Here is an 8,522-nt window from a genome sequence, read left to right on the forward strand (position 1 = left end):
TTTTTTTTTTAATAAGAGAGAATATAATCTGGCAAAATATAAACCTCTGCAAATTGGTCCATTGAGTATCTGATCAATGCACTGATAGATATGTATATAAGCAAATATGTAAATATAATCGGTGAGTATCTTACAGAAACTAACATTATATAACAATGCAGGGGGGAAAGAAACACATGTCATTTTTAACTTTGTCAAGCAAAAAGTAAAGATGCTTTATGAGTTAGTCTGGACCAAGGATCAGCATTGAACTTGAAATGCCCAATATGAAGACGTTTGAACAGCCATCCGAACGTTGCTGATAATCAACATTTGGAACATGACCGCAGTTCCCGTGCAGTATCTCATTGAACCTCTCACATCTCCATCACACATCCTTTTTTCAGCGGAGGAAACTAACGCTGGAAGACGTTACCTGCCTAAGATCACACAGCAGAGGAAGCGTGGACACCAGATTCAAAGGCTCGTCTTTCTGATGCTCTTCTCACTGGGCCGCCCCGTCTCACGCTGCCCCTGGCCGACTACAGTCAAGGGCAGTGAGCTGAGTGCACTGTGATCAGCCTCAAGCTTTCCCGTTACCAAGTGCCTATGCTCTGTGTTTTCTAGAGAAAGAATAGCAAGGCTGGGGAAAAGAAGTAGCTCTCTTTGCAAAAGCACTGCTTAGAAAATTGCCAGGCTGCATCATGGGGAGAGCTTAACCACAGACCCCGGACACTCAGGTGAGCCAGGATGGAGTGTTCAGGGAGTGGAAAGAGTCGAGCGGTGCTCCACTCCTAAGTCACTGTCACGCTTTTAAATGTGTCCTCTGCTCGGAGAAAGCACAAGACAGGAAGGTCAACCAAACGGTGTGTGTGTGTGTGTGTGTGTGTGTGTGTGTGTGTGTGTGTGTGTAGTGGAGGGGGGGTGAGGTGAGGAGAGAACACACCTTAGGCAAGCTTGTGTGTGTGTGTGTGTGTGTGTGTGTGGTGGAGGGGGGGTGAGGTGAGGAGAGAACACACCGTAGGCAAGCTTTCTTCGAAAATGAAAATGAACATCTAAGGCAGCGTTGAAGTTGAAATATCAAGGTTATCGAGAGAGCCCGAGGGTTTATGAACATCGCAGGGCACGCTTTCCTTGGCAGTGGTGATCGGTTTCAAAAGGAGAGAAAGTACAAGGGAAGTGCCTGGGACTTCACTGTCTGAAACGTACAGACTTGGTTACCCCACAAGAGAGTGAAACCGAAATCAGTACTGCTGCCGCCGAACGTTCCATGAGTGAGATGGTCAGAGCAGACCTTATATAAATAATAAATTATTCATAGAGTCATTTACTGTCATTAATATTGATTAATAGAACACCTTCTATGTACTTATATGTTAAATGCGGAAGATACACAAGTGAGGAAAAACCGAAGTTCATGCTCTCATGAAACGAACACATCATTACACATATATATTAGATGTGCTGTTACATGCTACGAGGAAAAAGAGTGCAGAGAAAGACTAGCACAAGATCGGGACCTAAATAAAGAGAGCGTGGGACCAAGGAAAGTATCTGTAAGGGAGCCTTGAGCCCGAGATCTGAAAGGATTGCGATAATGACAGTGCAGGTAGAGGAAAATACCGACCACAATCAGTTGATGATTTTCATCTCCTCTGGTGGCACTTTGGGGTAAAGTGAACTGCTTACCACAAGGTTGGGTATCTACCCGCACCTGCCCATGTCCAGCTGCTGTGCGGGAGAAAGACGAAGCTATCTGTTCCCATAAAGATTTACAGTCTGGGGAACCCTGCACGGGCTCACAGTGAAATCCTAATGCCTCCAATATCTATTTGTTAAAGGCAAGGAAACCCAGATTCTCCAGCCCAGCAATATCTAGGATCTATATTTACATCTCTCTAACCCTTCCCCTGGTAGCGTAGTGGTTACATGTTGGGCTCCTAACCACAAGGTCAGCAGTTCCAAACCACCCAGAAGAAAGAAGGAACTTTCCACTCTCCTTAAGACAGTGGTGGAATTCAGCTGATTATGTAGAACTGATAGCTAATTTTTGGTTGAATTCTGCAAACTTATTGTGATAGGGCACTTGTGATCATGATTCTCTCTAAAGTTGGGGTCTGGGTAGCTGCCCAATGTGGAAATCACACATTTAAATTCCTGATTCATTTTTTACCATTTACTTCAGCCACAGTGTATTCTAAGCACTTGTAGTAATGTCCATTCTGCTCATCAACTCAACTCCCGGTCACCAAGGCAGTTTTGACGCTCAGTGACCCTGTGGGGTTTCTGAGACAGCCACTCTTTGTGGGAGTCAAAAGATGAGGCAGCCTCTTCTTTTCCCCCGGAGTGGTAGGCGGTTTCTAACTACTTCTCTCGAGGTTGGCAGCCCAATGAGTAACCACTGTGTCACCAGGGCTCCATCCATAAGTGTATCTATTAGATGGAACTAGGCTTGTAATATTGATTTATTTCATAAAATTCAATGACTGGGATGAAATACTATATTTGTATCCCCTTGCATTTGTTATTTCAGGAAGCAAGCATAGAATACAAAGAGAAAAAGTGCCAAACACCCAGGGGGTGGCATGCTGTCATTTGTTTCAGCTTTGTGTCATGCCCCCAATTCCCGCGCGATGTTATGAGTGAATGATGCCACTCTGAAAGTGTTCAAAAATCTCAAAAGATGGTCAGAACAACTGCTGTAAGTTCCACAAAACTTACAGAAAGCAGAAAGGGTTTTTCCAAAGATGAACATAATTATGTTCAGAGAAGAGCAGTCGCCTGTTTCTAATAGAGCAAGCACAATGACTTGTGTAATGGGCCTACCTCTAAAGGGATGGGATACTACTTGTGTAGTGAAAAGATGGCTAAGGACAACTCTCACAGCTGATAGGGAAGGCTCGGATAAAAGCAAAGAATATTGTAAGCGAGGACACCATAAAGAGGGACAGTTTTACTTGTTTCGCCAGATATTCTATTTTTCATTAATATTTAAAAACTTCTTATAACATAGTCTACTTTTGTATCCTTCTATCATTGTTCTTAAGTATTAACTATATAAAATAATAAATGCTCTTTCAGTATTTCTTTTTTTTTGGTACTTAAAACAGTCATTGGGACAGCGAACTGGAGGTTAAATTATTTGAATCCCACCACGACATAAAGATTGTCATCTCAGAAACGCACAGGGGCAATTCTACTGTGTCCTATAGGATTGCCATGAGTCAGCATCCAGGGACTCGATGGCAGGGAGTTTGGTTTAGTTTAATCCATCCCCAAGTAATCTGTGCTCTGGAGTTTACACCACATCAAATGGAAATTTTGGCTTTCTCCAGAGTCTTAAGTCATGTTACTTTTCAACTTTGTTTCAGTTTCAGGAAAATAAAGAGATCTGGAGGGCTGTAGGGTAGACAGGGGAATATTTCCTTACAAAATTATCATAATATGGCCATTTCTGCACTCAGAGAATGAGCAAGTACATTGTAGTGATGGGGAAAAAATTCTTGACACAATTTTCCTGGCCTTTCTCACCAATTCAGTTTTCAATCTTCTTAAAACATCTTCCAAATAGGCCTTGTGAACTCTCTGTGTCCTTTGAGGTACTCATAAATGTTCCCCCTTTGGAACTCCCAGAGAACAGTTATCATAACCTGAGCTTGTATTTCTGCCTTGAGTTTACCTGGCTCAGCTGGTCCCTGAGAAGCCACTGTTTTGATTGTACTCTGTTGTTGTTTTTTTATAATATAAACTTTTAATTGTCAATTAGATGAGAGCTTACAGAGCAAATCAGTTTTCCATTCAACAATTCATATCCTTTTTTAAAAAAATCATTTTATTGGGGGCTCATACAATTCCCATCACAACCCACACACATATCCATTGTGTCATGCACACTTGTACATTTGTATATATCCTTCTCATAACATTTGCTTTCTACCTGAGCCCTTGATATCAGCTCCTCTTCTTCCCCCCTCCCTCCCCGTTCCCTCCTCCCTCATAAGCCCTTGATAATTTATGAATTATTATTATTTTGTCATATCTTATACTGTCTGACCTCTCCCTTCACCCACTTTTCTGTTCTCCATCCCCCAGGGAGCCCTAGTGGTGTAGTGGCTAAGTGTTGGGCTTGATCCTCATGGTGGGCAGTTTGAAACCTCCAGTGGCTCCTTGGGTGAAAGACTGGGCTCTCCACTCCTAGACACATCTGCAGTCTTGGAAACCCAGAGGGTCACTGTGAGGCACACTGAGTGATGCCCAAAGGAGACTAAGACTAAGCGTATTACTGAGAGTACTTGTCTGCAGCCATCCACTGATCAGAGACATGTGGGAACACATTTTGTTTGGAACACACCTCTGCACGTATAAAACGGAACCTTAGTGACAGTGACTATTTAACTTATCCTCATATAGGTAACCACATTGTATACATTTTCAGATCAGCTGAAGTCCATTCCAACTCAGGGCCACCCTATAGGACAGAGTGGAACTGCGGCTTTGGGTGTCCAAGACCTTAAATCTTTACAGCAGTAGACAATCTCATCTTTCTCCTGCCCAGTGACTGGTAGGTTCCAATGGATGACGTCGTGGCCAGCAGCTCAGTGTGTAGACCATTATGCACCAGAGCTCCCTAATGGTCCTGTTAGGGTCCTCGAAAAGTGTAAGTCATATAGTTCATCATACAAATAATTCAAGTGTTGGACAACACTCACTCACTGCCACTGAACAGGCATTTAACTCTACTCTAAGGGTCTACAGTGCAAAGTCCTAGGGCATGAGAGTCACCCTTGTTCAATGGCACCATCACAGTAGCAGCCAGGATGGAGAGTCCAGTTTCCAACACAATGCAGTCATGGGAATGATCAATCTTTAGTTAATTCAAAGCTACCCAACACCTGTTAAGCACGTTCTCTGTACTAGACCCTATGCTAAATGCTTACACATAAATTATCCCATTTGACCTTCACCAGAACATTGCACATTTACTAAGATAGCTTCAGGACACAAAAGGCTAATATTTTCACCAAATGGACTCACCCTACATTTGATCATCTTTCTGCCTATTTCCCACTCCCCACAGGGAATTTGGTACTTTCTTTAAAGTTGAGGGGTTTAAATGATTATAGACTTTTACTTCTTCCTTGGGAGTTCTTGTCACTTCTTTTTCTTCAGAATAGCTGTATGATGTTAGATATGCAATTCCTCTTACATTGTACGTCATAGAAAATTTGAAGAATTGCTCCACAGTGATTTTGATTATAGTTAATTGTATTGGTGACTAGCTCAGGTGTTAATTTTCCTAGGTAAAATGTGACACTTTAAATTGAAACAGATCCAATTAAGTGTGGTGGATGAAGCATTTAGGTCCTGCTAGCAGAGAAAGACGGCGATGGGGGTGGCAATCGCAGGGGGAGGTGGGCTTGTAATATAACAGAATGAAATTTATCTTCTTCACCTCTGGCTATTGTGACTCTCCTTTCAGAGCTTGCCACAGACTTTATTTTGCAAATGTTATAAATATATCTTGTTTGAACTATGTAAACTGTTGCCTTTATAAATCTGCAATGTTGTTGAGAGATAATTGGCATATAACAAAGTAATTCCCAACTCTTTACTTCAGTGCTGAATGTTTCCACATTATACTTGATCTTAATTCCATATTCAGCAGCTTTTCATCCAAGTGGCTTGTTTTTAAGTGCCAGATGTAGATGCATATAGCCCCTAAAGAATATATAAAAATCAGTGTATGAGATATCTGCTTGCACTTATTTAACATTTCAAGACTGTTTCTCTAGGGGGCATTTACTAGAATTTATACCATTGGCGTGCAAGGTAGCAATAACTCGTTTTGATGTTTCTCACCATGACAGGAGGAATCGATGAGGACAACATTGTAAAACTAAGGAATTTCTCATTCCATTAGATAATGAGGAGATGATTGCCTGGATTCATTTGGGGGCAGATGTATGAGAGGCCATAAGGCTCTCATATAATATTTTGTCTCATGATGATGGAAAATAATTGGGTTTTAGAAGGAACGTTGTCATGAGAATGGCTTAGGCAAAACAAAGGAGGCTCAAAATTTTGTGTCTTCCCTGTGATGGTCCAGAGCTATCATGCTGAAAGGGCTTTCTTAGGTTATAAATCCAGAGATACTAGACCAGGAAATTATTTTTGAGCAGTCTTAATTCTGATATTTTCTTCCCTTACATTACAGCTAACGCATTTTTCATGACACTTCTAGAATTCTACCAACAACAACAATAAAAATGGCTATGGATTAAAAATGCTCTACTCTGCCAACACACGAGTCCTCAGCTGCAAAGCTTGCATAGCAATGGCATGTACACGTCTTTGGATAGAAAGATGGTGCCAGCAAGCTGCAATCAAGAGGAAATGGGTTTTGAACAATTGTCATTTAGTCAGATTGGGATGCACGCTGATCTCTTGCTCCTACTCTTCTTGGGAACAAATGTGAGACATTGGGGTTAGTTAGGAAAAACATATTATACATCTCCCAATAGCCCAAGCCTCCTCTCCTTGTCTCCAAGAGACCACTGTTTAATGGTGGGCATCCAGAATATGTTTACAGGGCCGTATTCATCAGCAGGTGTCTACATAGAACGCGTCGTGTGAGGGAGTTCTAAAGAAAAGAAAGCATATCAGACTTGGCAACAGATGCACCTCTATCTAATTGCTAGATGCCTGACTGTGTTGAAACTGCCCAACATCCTACTGGAACTACAAATGGAACTGACAGTTTTTCTCTCACATGGTTATTGAGATGAAGAAAACAAAACACAGTGCCTGAAACAGATGACACCTCCATAGCTGTTATACGTTCCCACGGCCCCACACTTGATCTTAGCCAAAAGACAGAGAAGCAATTTTCCCACGTTCCTTTGAATTTTTACTTGTCATATCATTTCTACAACAAAATTCTGGCACCTACTTGCAGCCAAGATGGAATAACAGAGCATATGTGCATTCTCCCACTTAAAAGGACTTTCATCCTGATCAAAACATACGGAACAATGGGACACGAGGAGACAACGGCAATGGCCCTTAAGAAAAGCAGAGCAAACAAGATGAGCCCTCTGACTGATGCCTGGAGCTGTTTTGAGCTGCGGAACAGGCAAGGGCACATAGGTGGAGCTTGGCAAGGTCTCTGAGGTGACAAGTCAGCAACTGGCATCCAAAGACATTCTCCAGGCATAGTGTAAGTGAATCGAGAGTTGCCTAGAAATAGAACGATAGAAAACTGTGGAAGGCCCCCAAAGTATTACACTGAGTACTGTATTAAACCATGTATGTGAGGAAACAAGCCAAGGCTGGGTAAAGGTTCAGTAGGAATGATTAAGGGAAATAGTGTTCAAAGGTCACACGGGGCCATGACCAGTGAGTGCCTGACCTAAACAGCCCAAATGGAAAACTTCAAAATCCATGGGACTGCATTTAGTATGCTAATCAGGGTCTAGCCTTCATGTTGGAGAAAATAAGACACCCTGGACTAAATACTTCTCTGATCTCTCCTAACAAAACCTCAAGGTGCAGTCCAAGAGTGCGGAACGTAATCACGTCCCAGAACAAAGCAAAGGAATACTGATGTAATTATTTCTGGTGCCGTCGAGCTGGTCCCAGCTCACGGTGCCCCTGTGGACAACACAGGGAACACTTCCCAGTCCTTGCCATCTGGCAGTTGCTGTTATAGTTAGCCTGTCGTTGCCGTCACTGTGTCTGTCAGTCCATCCCGTTGCCGTTCTTTGTCTTTTTGGCTGACTCTCTGCTGTATCGAGGATGAGGTCCTTTTTCAGTGACTGGTTCCTCAAAAGAATCCGTCCAAAGTACGTAAGACCAAGTCTCACCATGATCTTTGCTAAGAAGCATCCTGCTTGTGTTTCTTCCAATGCAGATTTGTTCAGTCTTCAGGCAGGACAAGATATATTGAATATATTTTGCCAACCCAGAATTCAAAGGCACTAATTCTTTGGTTTTCCTTATTCGGCGTCAAGCTTTCAGATGAATATGAGCTGTTTGAGAAAACCATTGCTTGGGTCAAAGCACACCTTAGTTTCAAATTACCATCCTTGCTTTTTAACACCTAAAGGTGGTCTTACACTAGATTTTCCCAATGCAATGTGTCGTTTAATTTCTTGACTACTGCCTCCAGGCGTGTTGTTTGTGCATCCATGTAAAAGGATTCCGTGATGACTTTTTCCCCCCTCTCGATCTTAATGTTGCTGACTGACAGAGTTGTGAAGATTTCTACTTGCTTTATGCTAAGGTTTAATTCATACTGAACGCTATATAGTCTTTGATCTTTATCAGTAAGCCTTCCAATCCTCCTCACTTTCAGAGAGCAAGATTGCATTATCTATATCTTGCAGTTAGTTGGTGAGTTTTCCTCCATCCTGAGGATGGGTCATTTTTCATCTAGAATAATTATGGGAATACAAAAATACGCATCAACTAACAAAGAACATTTCACGGTTTCCAATCAGTGATTACTAGGCATTACAAAGGTGTAGGAAAATAAAGGACATATG

The sequence above is a fragment of the Echinops telfairi genome, unplaced genomic scaffold (genome assembly GCF_000313985.2).
Source record: "Echinops telfairi isolate 266 unplaced genomic scaffold, ASM31398v2 ScPeMD7_21;HRSCAF=78, whole genome shotgun sequence".
NCBI lineage: Eukaryota > Metazoa > Chordata > Mammalia > Afrosoricida > Tenrecidae > Echinops > Echinops telfairi.